Genomic DNA, 14,446 nt, shown 5'->3' with positions numbered 1-14,446 from the left:
CGGCAGGGCCGCGGGTGCCTGTGCCGAGGCTGCAGATAAATTTTAACTGGGCAGCAAGAGAGCAGGGGAGAGCGAGCTGGAGAGCGAGCGCGCTGCGTGTCATTTCAATGCGTGTATTTATATCCTTCACCGACGCAGCATCCCTTTGTAAAGCCACGGAGCGTGTATAGTCAGGGCTGTCAGTTCAGCGGCATGTTACAAGTGTTTGATATGGAGATTTTGGCAGTGGGAATGGATGTACCTCGCTGAGAGGTTTATGTAAAATGACAGCTTCTGGAAAATGAAGCACTCAGATATAAAAAAAAAAAAAAAAAAAAAGTGCAAACAAAAGGGAAGAGAGGCCTTCCGCTCGGCAAGTCCAAAACAGATTTCTCCTCCCCGCCGGCCCGCGAGCATCTCCCCACCGCGGCCAGAGGCAGCGTGCAGGCAGCGCGCAGGCAGCGCACCAGCTGCACCAGCCCCACCAGCTCAGCTCGGCTGGTTCGAGCTTCACACCCGCACTCCCCCGCCTCAGACCGCTGCCCCATTTCCATTTCATCACTCCTCCTCTCCCCCTTGTTTACGGGGCTGAGCCTTTTATCGCTGGCTGTGCGTGGGCGTGCGCGGGCGGGTGGGAGGAGGGTGCCTGGAGAGCGCTGCTGTCAGCGGGACCGGGGAGATGCTCCGCAACTCCTGCCATCGCAGGGCTTGAAAATGGGGGATGCTGTGCAAACAGAGCGAGACAGCGGCCAGTCTGTCGTCCCCCCCCCCGCCATGGCAGGTTCCCCCCCACCATCCCGCCACGGTGCCGCGCTGGGGGACGGACGGTGAGCTCTGGTCGAAGAGCAACTCCAACACCCGTCGGGAAAGCGGTGGCAGCACCCAGCTCTGCAGCGAGGCCGAAGTCCGGCTCGCACCTCCAAAGCCGCATCTGCCCCCGGAGTGCTCTGCCGCAGCTGGCTCACTCCTTCGGCTTTACACCCTCTTTCACCACCTCCAGCCCAGTGGAGATGTGTGCCCATGGCTAGGGTGGAAGCAATTCCTGCTGCAGCTATAATGATCCATAAAGAAGCTGACTTGTTTCTTACCTCTCCGAAATGAAGGATGGTGATTACCCTACATCCCAGTCCACAAAGCTTAATCCAAATTGATGGCCTCCCAGAGATTGCTTCTCTTGCCTATCACCCAATCCAATACCCAACTCTCCCCTACCCACGTCTACTCAGTAGCAAAACGTCAGAGTAACTCACGCAGGCTCTGGACAGAAAGGCCATTTATCCTCAAGTGAAAGGCTCCTAGATGAGACATTAAATTAATGGCGCGTTAGGGAGAGATGGCAGCGCCAGCCTTGCCTTCCTACGGGCCCCAGGCAGCAGGGCAGGGGTCTGCTTTGACCTCTTTGGGAAGAAACCCCTCTGCAACCCCCGGGGCTGCTCCTTAGGGTCTTTGCAGCACATCCAGAGAGTGGGAGAGGACCAGGATGCCGAATGGGAGAGGACCAGGATGCCCCCAAAGCCCATCTGCCCAAACCCCACCGTACACCCCAAATTCTAAGTCACGTCTCAGGACAAACGCACTTCAGACACACACGAGACCATCACCACTTTGCACAAGGGCTAAAGCAGAAGGAAACAGCAGTCCTCAAGTTCTGACCCGGGTCAGGGTCTGAAGCATCCCCCTAACCCTTGCAGCTCCCCCAGCATGGAGCAAGCAAGCACCTCTACAGGCTTCCAAGGCTGCAGCAAGAGTTTTCTCACTAACCACCCATCAGAGCAGATTGCTGCAGGGAAGAGCAAAGCCCTTGCAACAGCACACACTCTGCAGAGACCCTGGTTATGGCCACAGCCGTCCACTTACGCACCAAACCAAGCAGTATCCACAAGGAGCTTTCATTTCTAACAGCCATGCCGGAGACCTCAAAACTCAGTGCCCAGCTATCCTGCTCCTCCTGGAGCAGGACAAACCGCCCAGCTGCACCAGCCACGCAGCAGGATACAGCCACACAGGATGCCAGCGTGGTCTGGAGAGCAGCACTGCTGCATCCACGCACACCTCGGGCTCCAAACCCTGTTTGTCTGCTCAGGTAGCAGCAGAGCAGCAACACAGCACCTGGGGGGGGGGGGGGGGCCTGCCCCACACTCCCCACTGATATGACCCAGCTCCACTGGCGCCCAGCTCCCACCCTGACCGAGAACATCTCCCTGGTGCCACCCGCAAGCAGGAGCCCAAAGCCCCCCCCCACAGCGGGGCGGCAGCCCCCGCTCCCCTCCCCGGGCCGGGGTGCGGAGGCACCGACACGCAGAGGCAGCAGCGCTGCAAGGCAGATGCTGGGCTGGGCGCAGCTCTGGCTAGCTATAAATATCCAGGAGCAGAAGTGACAACAAAGGCTACAGCTGAACTGTGCACCATATATCACGGGAACACAGCACAGCCACCGAACTTAACTGCCCTGTATTTCCCCCCCGCACTTGAGCAAGACCTGGGAGAAAACACTCTCTGATGTCCCGTCCGTTGGCAGGATCTGCTGGCACACGCGCGTTTGTCCCTCCGGAGCAGCCGGCTCCTCGGCTACCCGAGCAGCGGGGCTCGCCGGTGACCCGGCAGGCGAGGCGGTGGGGAGCCTTGGCCACAGGCACCGGGACACAAACCCGTGGGAGGTGGCAGCTCTTTCCCTGGCAGCACCAGGCTCGGGCCACCTGGCTCCACTGGCTCTAAGCATCCTCGTTACTGAGAGCCCCTCGCTGACCTCGGGCATCGCTGAGCAGGAGCCCAGGCATCCCCAGCTGCCAGCAGCCCCCTCCCCTCGGCCGGCCAGCGTTGGGCCGCTCATCCTCATGCCAGCCGGGCGGCATGGGCTCCCACAGCCCCGAGCTCAGGCAGGCGAGCTGACGAACACTCACACATCAGCCCTCCCTTTTGCTGCTTAAGATATCCTCATTTCTACTGCACCACAGGTGTGCACGGCACTTAGAGCCAGAGAAGCAGCCGAGCTCCCTGCCAGGAGAGCTTACTTTCTAATTAGACAGATAACAGCAAATCATGACAACAGACCACCGTGGGGAATGGCAGGGACTGCTGCTCTGCGGACAGCGGGAGCTCTGGGGCCTTTCTGACAGCTCCTCCACTGGCTCCGCACTCGCTCCCCGCAGCCGGCCGTGGGAACGCAGCAGCAGCCCCCGCTGCAGCCACAGCCCCGGATCAAAAACCAGGAGGAGGGAGAGAGGGGAGCTGCCGGAGGGCAGCAGGGTCACTTCACCTGCTCCCCACCACAGCCCTTCTCCCCGGGCACGGACGAGAAGTCCCACACGCACTCCCGAAGAGGCAGGCAGGAGGGAAACCTATTCCGTGCAGGTTGAGGCCAAAGCCGCAGCTGCGCCACAGGCACTGGTCTGCCCTGCAGAGCGTTGCAAGCCCTGTTTGCGTGGGTGGGGAGCACCCCCAGCACACAGCACCCACCGCAAGCGCCGGGGCAAGGGGTCCGCAGAGCCGGCACGCTTCGCCCCAGGGAGGGACACCCCATCCCACCTCTCCCCGCCGGCTCTGGCACCGACCCAGCACCCATCACACCCCGAGGGAAACTTCTGCGGGGAGCAGCCAGAGGAGCCCCGCACCCCTTGGGGGGGGGCTTGCACGGAGCCGGAGAGTCGCCGGGGGAGCCCGGGCAGCCTGACTCACCGGCTGCACGCTCGGCGCTGGCTGCCATCGCTCCCACCACCGCGGTGGGTGGGCGGCAGCGCCGGGAAGAGATGAGCAGGGATGCGGGGGGCCGCGGGGAGGGTGTCCCCGGAGGAACAAGGAAAACAAACCCAAACCCAAGGGATATTCACGGAGCCGCCCCGGCCAAGGAGCGAGCGGAGCCACGAATGTGCCAACGGGAGGATCCCGGGCAAATCCAAGCCCTCATCCTCCCCCAAATTCTCCTCAAAACCAGACGTCCCCTCGCGGTGCAAGGCTTCGGTGCGTGCGTGCGCATGTGTTTTCATCCCAGTCTTTAAATGAGGTCTTTGCTGAGAATTTACAATTCCCTCATGGCCTCAATCTTGCAAAGATTGCTTTTTTAACACTGTTGGGCTTTAATTCTAATAAGCCTCCTCTTTATTACGGAACCAGGTCACATTGCCTTGACACTGCAAGAAAATCTTTCATCAGGAAGGAAAACGAAGAAGGGAAAAGAGAAATGAAGAAAGGCGGGGGGGGGGGGGGAGAAAGGAGAGACAAACAAATAAAAGCTGCTCACTTCATCCGGGGGACTTTTTGAACCAGGCAAACAGCCGGCAGGCCAGCAGCGGGGCTGCCGGGGAGAGGTGCCTTCCCGCAGCGCCGCTCGCACCCCCGAACGCGCAGAATTATTTCTGGTGCGGCTTCACCTCCCACGCACCCTCCCACCCTCCACTGCTTAAAAATGCCGAGAGGAGCAGGAGGGGAAGCTTGACAAAACTTTGACAGACATAATGAGGACAGAGTTCAGCCCTGCCCTGGACAGATGGCCGTTATCACCAGCCCGGCGCAGGGCTCCTCATTACCTGGCCGGCACCGCGGGGATGGGAAGCGGCGCAGCGGATCGGAGCGGCAGCGCCAAGCACCCGCGAGACCCAAATGCCCCTGCCAGCAGAAATCAAAGCCCTTCGCTGGCAGGAGAAGGCGGCACGGCTTCTCCTTCCCATCAAACAACTGCTCAAATATGGATTTTCCCTTCTGGAGGCTCCCTACCTCCAGCATCCCTCCCAGCACCCAGCCCCTGGGCTGGCTGGGGGCGGCTGCTGCCTCCTCAGCTCCCCAACTTCTTGGGTTTGCCTGGCTCAGGACATGTTATTACAAAACATCTCTTGTCAGTGTCTTATGTCATGGCCATCGCCATGGAAATGGGCTGATCTCATAACCCACCTTGGCTCCCTGCACCCGCATCTGTGGCCTCCCGGCACAGCATCAGGACTGGGCTCATTTGTGGCTCACTAAACCCCCTGCCCCCGTCAGCTCCTGGACAACGAGGTCCTATTAGCCAAAACACAGAGCAACCCAGGACTCCCAAGCACCGGACTCCACTCCCAGTGCCTCCCACCACCTTCCCCATCCTGCTCAGGGCTGGACAGGCAGCCCCAGAGCCCCCCCATGCCCCGTGAGAGCCTTGTATCATGCAGCAGAGAACACCCCAGGCTGTGCCGATGCACATCGCAGGAACCCCTCGTGCTGGCGAGCCAGTTAATCTCTGTCACCGACGGCATCTGGGGGCTGCGCAGTGATGGGGGGGGGGGCCCACAGCAGCAGGTCCCCTGCAAGAGAAGTGCCCGACCAGCATGTCCCTAGTCCCCAGTCTGCTGTCGGGGATGGCTGCAAGGGTGCTCCTGCACACGACGGGCTACGGGCACTGCCGCGTCCCACGACACCCGCTTGTGGGGCTGCCAGGGCCACGACGGATGCCGAGAAATCAAAGGAGAAGCTGGAGGCCACCTGCACTGGCCAGGCCACTGCGGCACAGCCGCCCTGGGCCATCCCAGCAGCCCTGATCTGGGATGCCCACAGCCACACCTGCACAAAGCCACCGGTGTCCTCCACACCGTGCCCCCAGCAGCAGCCAAACCCAGCAGCCGATCCCAGCGCAGGAGGAGACTCCAAAACCAAGCTCCCAGCACTGGTACGAGGGCAGGGGTCTGCAGCTCCGCTCAGCAGAGGCACTGCAGCCGGAGGAGCAGCTCCACCAGCAGTGAGGTTTCCTCTGTCCCGGACAAGGAGCCAGAGCCCCAGCCCTGGTTTTGGAGGTCAGCGATCTGGATGGGGCCGTTGACGCCGTTTAGCGTGCAACAGCGTATGGAGAGCGACGGCCACGCGAGGTGCATCGCTGCAGAGGCAGCTCGGGTCGGGTAGCACGAGTCTCTCTTTCCCACACTGATGGGGACCCAAACCCACCCTCCAAATTCTTCCCACTGGGTTGTTTGTTTAGCACAGGAAAGACAGGGCTTTACTAAGGCAAATAGCTCAAGCACAGATGCTGAAAATGCCTCTTCCAGGGTCGGCAAGGGACGAGGCTCCTGAACCGCAGCCTCTCCCCCCCGCGAGAGCACAGCCAGGATTACGGCAGGGGGAGGCCAGGGCTGCTCCAAATGTAGATGTTTTAATTCTCAACGCTAGCAGCTGCACTTAAGGCAAGAGAGGCAGGGAAGCCATGCACAGGAGTAACCATGGCAACTTCACGGAAGTTAAATAAAAACTTCTTTAAAAAAAGATAACGAGGTCCCTGAATCATGCTTTATCAGCTATGTTGCTATAAAGATCGAGATACAGCCAGCTCAGGATTCCTAATTACTTCTGCAATATACTGTAGATAGCTTTATTTAAGAAAATCTGGCTATGCGTGTAATTATTTAGGCCCTTCTCCATACCAAGATCTGCATATTCCATGAAGCACCTTCCCAGGCGGATCTGCCTGCGAGAGCCCTCCCGTGCAATGCCTGCCTGCTCGCAGCTCTGGGGGCTCCCGTGGGTGCACCCCGAGCCCTGCTCTCATGCAGGGGGCACGGGGAGAGCCTCATGGGCGCTGCCAGCACGTCCTCCCGCCGCGGCACTGCCCGTGCACCCACCCCCGGCTGTAACACGGCTCTGGGCAACTGCAGCAGCGATGCGCTGCCGTGCAGATTACCTGCGCTGCCTGCAGAGCCCCTCGGCGCAGAGTGATGTTCTCCAGCAGCATCCACCATTTGTATGTGCTGAACAGCCATAGCTGCGCACAGAGCCCCCGCGCAGGCAGCGCTGCAGCCCCTACCCCGCGCCCACCGGAGAGGGGCTCGAGCACTGGGCTGTGACACCCCAGCCATGGGGGTCACCTTGCCAGGGCCCAGAAAGCGGCCAAAAGCGGTGTTTGTCCCCAGTTCAGCCAGCAGCTTGTGCCAGCTCGATGCCTGCTACAGCGCTACGGCAGAAATTCCTTCATTGCCCAGAAACCAAACCACAAGTTGTGTCAGATCTCTAATCCTTTCCTCCTACAAAACGGACTCTCAGACAACCCCAGTAACTCCTGGAGAGCGAAGAGACCTTCCCAGCCTGCAAACAGACAATGCTCAATCATATCCACAACCCAACAGCGCCGTACCCATCAGGCGTTACGGACCCGAATGCTGCTTGGGGAAGTTTCATTAAAACCCACAGTTTCCATCAGTGACAGCAGCAGCAAAGGCGGCTGATGGAGGGTCTGCCAGAGCCCAAAGCTTTGTCAGTGCTCCCGGTGACCCGGGGCCTCCCAAACCCATAGACACGGGACACCAGGGCCATCATCACCCACCTCCCCTCCCGCCACCACGCAGTTCGAGCCCCTAAGAAAACAGCACCGAAAGCTTCCCGAGCTCAGCCAGGGATGCAAACCCAAACCCACCCAGCGAGGACCCGGACGGTGCAGCGGCTCCATCAGTCAACATCGCTCCGTTTCTGGCGAGCTCGTGGCGCCTGCCGAGGCGCCCTGCTCGAGCATCCACCGAAGGGGACGGGTTTACTCTGACCGTCACCACCTCGGAGCCACCGCTCCCTGCCTCGTGCCCTGCCTGCAGCCTCGCGGGACAGGCAGCGGGGCCCTGGCAGACAGACCCTCGCCGTGGGGCACCGTGGAGAAACAGGGCGCGGGCGGGATGGGGAGCGGGAAGAGGGCTCCGTGGGATGGGGAGCGGGAAGAGCGCTCCAGCGGCTCCGGGGCTCGCCCTGCCCTGGGCTCCCTCCACCTACCCCAGGGATGCGGAGCGGGGAGATGCCAGCCCAGCCGCCCCAGGCTGCCTGCAGCGAGGACCAGTGCCGCTGCCTGCCCCAGCTCCTGCCCCGCAGACAGGCAGCACCCGGCCAAATCTCCTCACAGGGACCGAAACCAGCCAGCGCTGCCGGCCAGGAGGCAAATCCCCCAGCGCAGCACTGTTAACTGATCGCACGTTACCGCGTTTCCATCTGGACTCTGGTTACCGGCTTAAAATTAATTTTTCTTTCTTACTGGCCAATTCGCAAAGACGTCACATTGAACAAAAGGGTGCCAGGTCTTCTGCTAACGAGAAGGATGCACCGCGTGCAGGTTTAAATAGTTTTTTTGATTCTTTATTTTCACAGCTTATGTTAAGACTAAGTGAATTATATGTATTATTTACTATGTTTTTAAACTCATTTAATTTAAGCTGATTCTGAATGGAAATTAGAATTCAATTAATATGTGGGGGGCAAGTCAGCATTTTGAAGCAGATTATTAAGTAAAGCTACATTAAACACACTGGAAGCATAAATGTCTAGGAACAAGTTCTATATTTAAAAGTGGATTTATTCAGCAAAGAAGTATCATCTGCGGTCCAGGAATTGAGGAACCAGTTATCAAGGTCAAGATTTTATCAGCAGGTCTCAGATTCTCACATCTGTGTTTTACCCAGAGCTTGATTAAGAGTTTAGAAATCTGGAAAACTCTCCCTTTTTCTCTGGCTCCCTGCTTTAGAATTAATTGTTTATCGATCCAACAAGAGGAAAATATTCTCTCCCGGCTGCAGAGGAGGTGAGCCTGTTGTCAAAACTTGTTTTATCACTTCCATAAATTCTAGTTGCAATGACTTCCCCTGGTTCAATAATCCTGTTTTCTCTAAGCATGGGCCACGCACACGCCCTGCTCACTGATTCCTTGAGATGATTTTAGCCGATTACAGAACCCAGGCCATTGCCTGGACTCCCAGTTTCAAGAAATCCTAAATCAATCAGGCTGCCCAAAGCGAGCACCACCGGTTCTACTCAAACCCCAGTGAGTCCAGGTCCTCCTGTATATTTAAATCCCATTTTCACCCACCTCCTGCCTGGGCAGAGCCATGCAACCGGGAGGGCACACAAGCCGGGCACTGCGGCATGCCAGGCATTGCGGCACGACCAGGAGAGGAGAGAACCGGCTGGAGCTCGGCAGCCGCCATCCCCCCCCAGGTCCTGGGGGGCTGTGGGCAGCATCTCATCTCCCCCCACAGCAGCGCCAGCCGAGATCGCAAAAAAGCCTTTTTTTATTTTCCCAGGTAGAAAAGAGTCCCCGCAGCAGCGGCACAGGCAGCCTGGCAGGGCCCACATGAGCACGTGGTTCCTTCGATGCTTGGGAAAAGCAACAGCAAAACGCTGGGGAGAAACCCCTTTTCCCAGCAACAAAACCCTCCGGACCCCTTCCCTGCCACAGCAGGATCCGTCCTCGCAGCCCCCTGTCCCCCTCCCCAAGCAACGAGGGACTGAGCACCGGAGCCGCTCTTCGCTCGGGAAGCTCACGCGAGCAGAAACAGCTTCAGTTTCTAGGCAGTAAAGCCAAAAAATAACTAAGGGAGAAAAAAAACTCAACAGCGTCACACAGCACCGTGCAGGGCTGCAGAGCCGGTGGGCTGGCCAGTTCCCCCCAGGCTCCCCAGGCCGGGGTCCCACGCTTACCAGCTATCTCACCTCACAGCCAGCAGCACGGCTGCGTACCGCGGCTGTAAATATATAGAATAACAGCTCTGCTGCCGCGGTGGCCCGAGGAACACGGCAAGAGCCACAGAGGGAAAACACAGCCTGAAAGGGAGCTTTGGCCAGGGGAGCCGGTGGTACCGGGACGCGGCGGGGAGCTTGGGGTGGGGGTGACACGCAGAGGAGTTTAAAATTGCACAGATCCCGCTGTGCTGCCGAGGCATGTCCACGGCCTGGGGCTGAGAGGGGACGTCGGGAGATGCCAACAAGGGAACGGGATCACAGATGCCCAGCAAAGCCTGGGACGGGCATGAGCCGCTGGCAGGACAACCTGCACCAGGCAGCGAGAGGGAGGGAGGGGGGTGGACGGACACACATACACACTGGATAATGAAACATGAAAAGGGATCCCGCACTTGTGTGCTCATTTCTACCCATTAGAAATTCAATCTTGCCTAGTCTGGAAGACACAATGATGCCTGGAGCATCTGAGTGCGAGCTGAGCAAAGGAGAGAGCAGGCTTTAGATGGGTTTATTAAAAACAAAGTTTAAAAAAAAAAATAATCTCAATAACTAATGAAAAAACAGAGAAGAAAATTTTGCTTCCTTTTCTGGTAACTCAGCCTGTCAATTAATTTGCAGGAACGCACATCCCAAAATACCTCAAACGATTCCAGCAGAAAGCCCTGGAACAGCACCGACAACAGCCCCTGCCCGTACTGCGAAAGGTTACAGAGGGAAAAAAGCAGCTGCTGTCGGCAGCCCTGAGCACCCCAGCCTGGCGAGGGAAGGAACATCCTGGTGGGAGAAGGCACCGGAGCTCTCGGCTCAGGCTGCTGCCCAGCTCGCTGGCCGGGCGGTCCCCGAGGGTCCTGGGGGCAGCGAATCCCCCCGGGATGGCTGGAGCAGACTGCCGGCAACAGCCGGGGCAGGACAGGGGCTGGGGAGGGCAGAGGAGGGTCGCCGTGGGCTCTGAGCGGATACGTGGGAGGCCTGTCAGCTTACACGCTTGAAAATATGTCTCCTTTCCACTTCATTGTATTCATCGCCGATGAGCAAAAGGCATTCAGACCCATTTGAAAGCAAGCTGCTCTGCAGGTCACCTTTCAAACCCAGCTGAGACACTGACTCACTCCGCAACCTCAGGAAAGCACCTCAGTCTCTCGTACTTTCTTATTCCAGATGTACAAAAAGGAGAGATGTTGCCAACCGACCCACACCGGGCACCTCTGCAGGCTGCTCCGCGGTGATGCCCAAGGAGCTCCAGGCTCACAGCACCGCACGACTTTGGCCGTGCAGATCCACGGCTGCACTACCTCCAGCTCAACCTCTCCACTGAGCTCAGCCTCAAACCTCACCACCGGCTCCCCTTCCTCTTCCACGGTTGTTTGAAAAGAGCAAATCAGTCATAAGAACTAATTATTCAGTGTACTCTCACCCCATAAGACTGTAAATTAAAAGAGAACTCAAATAAATTAAGGAACTTCCCTCATGCCTTTTATTATCTCAATAACCTTCAGAGGCATGTTATCTACTGTCAGCTGATCCATTTGAAAAATTGTGACGACAAACTAATTTAGTAAATGCACACACTTAAAAACCTTTATTTATACACTGAATGACCAAACACGGCCCATGCTGGACAAGCTGCTTGAGACGCGAGTGGGATGGGGACACTTGCATCCCCACCCTGAGCGCCCAAACCCAACCGGCGCGTGCTCCAGCCCCACTCCTGCGCTCCCCACCGGCCGGGGAAACCCGGGGATCCCTCTCAGGCATCACGGCAAACAAGCTAAACCATCCGACCCAGGGTGGGAAAGAAGAAACCTGCTGCGCTGGACAGGGAGAGAAAGAACCAGCAACCAGCAGCAGCACGGAGACAGGGGCTCCACCACCGGCCAACGCAGCGTGCAGGCTGCCCGGCCATCCCACCGCCTGGGACGTGAACGCAGTAATTAAGGACGACATGTTCTAGTGATGGGAGATGAAGCAATAAGCGCAACTAGGAAAGAGGCCCTTTATTTTGGAAAGGAAGGAGAGAAAAACCCCAGCCCTTGTCATAAAGGGACTGTGTAAGTGGGGAACATAAGGAGTACGCACGACTGGCCAGGTTTGGGAAAGGAAAGCTGGAGGAGCCGGTTTTCTAAAGGCAGCATCACATGGAGCAAGGGTCAGCATCCTAAAACATCCTAAAACCTCCCAGCCTGCCCAGGTCCCTCTCGTTCAGGGGCAGCAGGAAGGGAAGGGACGGGTGCCGCAGCAGCCCCGTGCCCAAGCACAGGGGTGCCCACGAGGGACGCCAGCCTCGCGCTCCCGACAGCACTGCCTCACGCCGAGCGAGCTCCCGGGGAAGACGCCTGTCGGTGACGGCTCTTTCAGCGCCTCCAGTTCTGCGACGTCTGTCCCCACGCGGTTCCTCAACTGCCAGGAAGGAGCAAGAGCCGCGACCGCCGGGCTGGGGGGTTTCCCAGTCCCATCCTGGTCCCTCTGCGCCCCTTAGGATACGTGGGCTTGGGCCCACAGCCACAGTAGTTCACCTGCCAGCTGGCCTGTGGGCTCCGGACCTCTTACCTTCCATGCTCCAAAACCACTTCCTCAGCTCACCACACAAAATTTATGTCCCTGTGAGAGGATCCCACAGCCATGCCCCAAAATCAACCGCTTTAACCCTACGTGGCAAAGGTTTACCTAATGCTGCAGCAGAGCGTTTGTGTGCCCTTGTGCCAAGGCTTTCTGTGGTGCTGAACAATCCCACAGACCACTTCAAAGGAGAGGGGGGAAAAAAAAAAAAAACCTCCTGTATTTTCTGTGAAATAACAAGCAGAGCCTCACCACAGCTCCCCAGAGCCAAGAACAAGTTCCTAACGACTGGCCAGATCTGGGCAGCCCTGCCAGCCCCAACCCGCTGCAATCATCCCTCCACAAAAATTATCAAATCCAGGCTCCTTCTCCATCTATTATCCAGAAAAACAGCCTTAATTTCTTGCTTTGTGAGGCTTTATCACGCCTCAACCATTTTAGCCTGAAACCAGAAAGCTCTTTGGGGAACAGAGTGCCTTCATCTATGTTTGCACAGCACCCAGCACAGCAAGGACTCCAGCCTGGCTGCAGCCTTTGGGTACCGCTGGAATGCAAATAACACCAGGGCAGCAGAATACACCCTCGAAGCGCTGCGAGACAAACCATGAGCCCCAGACATCCCAGAAAATGCCAGGCAGAATTAGCAGGGGGAAAAGCAAGGTATTCTCCAACCTCGCAGCCTGCCGCAGCGCACAGCGACCTGCGGCCACCCCGGGCTGCGCCCCCCAGGACAGAAACCCAGGCGGCAGGAGCCACCCTGCCCGAGGCCAGGCTTCCGCGGAGGCAGCAAGCGAGTTCCAAACCTTCATGAAAGGCAACCGAAAATAGTCGGTGTTGTTAATGTCATGCTTACTGGAGTGAGAAGCCGAGAAATCCCTGCTTCCCTGCTCTCTCCCCCCCATCCCTCCGCCTGCGCACACGCAGGCACTAACGAAGCCTCCCCAGCGCTTTCCAGGCTGCTCCAGCCAGAGGGATGGGTCCGTGCCCCCCGGCTCCTGCCAGCCAGCTGCCCGCGCCCTGCTGCCCGTACCCCGCTGCCCGTCCCCACGCGAGGCCTGCCCAGTGCCTCAGCAGCACGGCTGCTCCCCGACCCCCGCGCCACGTTTGTTTACTTCAGACATCTGCCTTGCAGCGTTGGGATGCGATGCTGCGCGCGGTGCAGCCTCCTGGCACGCACACCGGCGGGGGACCGCCGGCATATGGGCGGCTGGATAACGGCGCTGTGCACTTACACACGCAACACAAATAAAGCAGGTGACTCCGAAAGGCCTTCTCCATCCGTCCCTCCCCACGCAGTAAGCCCTTAACATGCTGGCCCGGCGAGCTTGTCTTGTGATGAAATTCCTGGAGCCAGGCAGGAATCCAGGAGAGGAGAGGAAAAACCCAGAGAAAGCTGCCTCGCTCACCTGGCTCTGCCCGTTCACCGCGGGGCCGAGCTCAGCCCCCACGGCTTTGCCTGCTCCCCGAGGCAGGCCAGCCCGAGTGGGAGCCTCTCCTCCTCCTCCTCCGCCTCCTCCTTCACGCCATTAATCCAGACTCCAGCTCCCCCAACTTTTTCTTACAATTTACCTTCACCTGGAGGGTGTGATTTTAATTAGCGTAATATTCCTGTTAACAACAGCACCTAATTAAGACATCCGTTAAGAACCTCTAACGCAAACTTAATGAGAAGTTGGGCCAGAATCCTTTCGCCGGCAAATCAAACGCTGCCGACTCCAGCTCGAAGAGACGCTGTGAACGGGCAGGCTCGGTTACCGGACCCGAGCTCAAGGCTCCCCAGCCGGCACCGCCCGCCGCACCCGAACTTCGTCCCGGAGCCCCGCGGGGCAGCAGCGCGGCGCTGGGGAGGGCGCTGCCGCCGAGGGTCGTCCCCCCCCCCGCGCCCCGCTCCGCCCGTAGCCCCGAGCCTTCCCCCGGGATGCGCTCCGGCGGCGGCGCCGCCCCGAAGCTCCCGGTGGGGTTCCCGGTGGAGCCCCCCGCTCCCCTCCCAGGGCCGCCCCGGCGGAACTTCGCCGCTCCCCGCCCCCCGCCGAGTTCCCGTGGCGGCCATCGGGGCGAGCCGACCCCTCCCGCAGCCTCCCCGCTGCCACCGGGCGTAGGGTGCCGCGGTACCCCCGCCACCGCCGCTTCCCACCGCCCCCCCCCCCACCCACACCCCGGTAACTCACGCGCTCAGAGGTCCCCGCCGCGGCGGCGGCGGAGGCGTAGGGCAGCCGCGGGTCCCCGCCCGCCGAACGGCATCTCCCGAGCACCGGACGACCGGGGGCAGCCCGGCGGCAGGAGGCGGCGCGGCAGCGGGGCTGGGCTCGCCTCGCCGGGCAGCCTTGCACGCGGCTGCGCCCGCGCCGCCGCCGCCGCCCCCGGAGCCGCCGAGCGCGCGAGCGAGCGAACGAGCGAACGAGCGCGCCCGCCCCCGCGCCGCCAAGCGCCGCGGGGGGGGGGGGGGGGGGGGGGCGCGGGAGGGGGG

General features: G+C 59.4%; 1 protein-coding gene across 11 annotated transcripts in view; it reads right to left on the bottom strand.

Annotated features, from left to right (window-relative positions):
* RBFOX3 (RNA binding fox-1 homolog 3) overlaps positions 1–14,446 on the bottom strand; it is a 191,040-nt gene that overhangs the window by 134,338 nt on the left and 42,256 nt on the right. For 8 of the 11 annotated variants that reach the window (XM_030013112.2, XM_030013113.2, XM_030013119.2 and 5 more), the window contains exon 1: positions 14,148–14,346. The exons of the other annotated variants lie outside the window; for them this stretch is intronic. The gene's annotated coding sequence lies outside the window, so the exon portion shown is untranslated. Of the gene's footprint in view, positions 1–14,147; positions 14,347–14,446 lie in introns of those variants that run through there. 11 annotated transcript variants of the gene reach the window in all.

The sequence above is a fragment of the Aquila chrysaetos genome, chromosome 5 (assembly GCF_900496995.4).
Source record: "Aquila chrysaetos chrysaetos chromosome 5, bAquChr1.4, whole genome shotgun sequence".
NCBI lineage: Eukaryota > Metazoa > Chordata > Aves > Accipitriformes > Accipitridae > Aquila > Aquila chrysaetos.
Note: the sequence above shows the minus strand (reverse complement) of the source record. Positions and strands in the feature narration are given on the sequence as shown.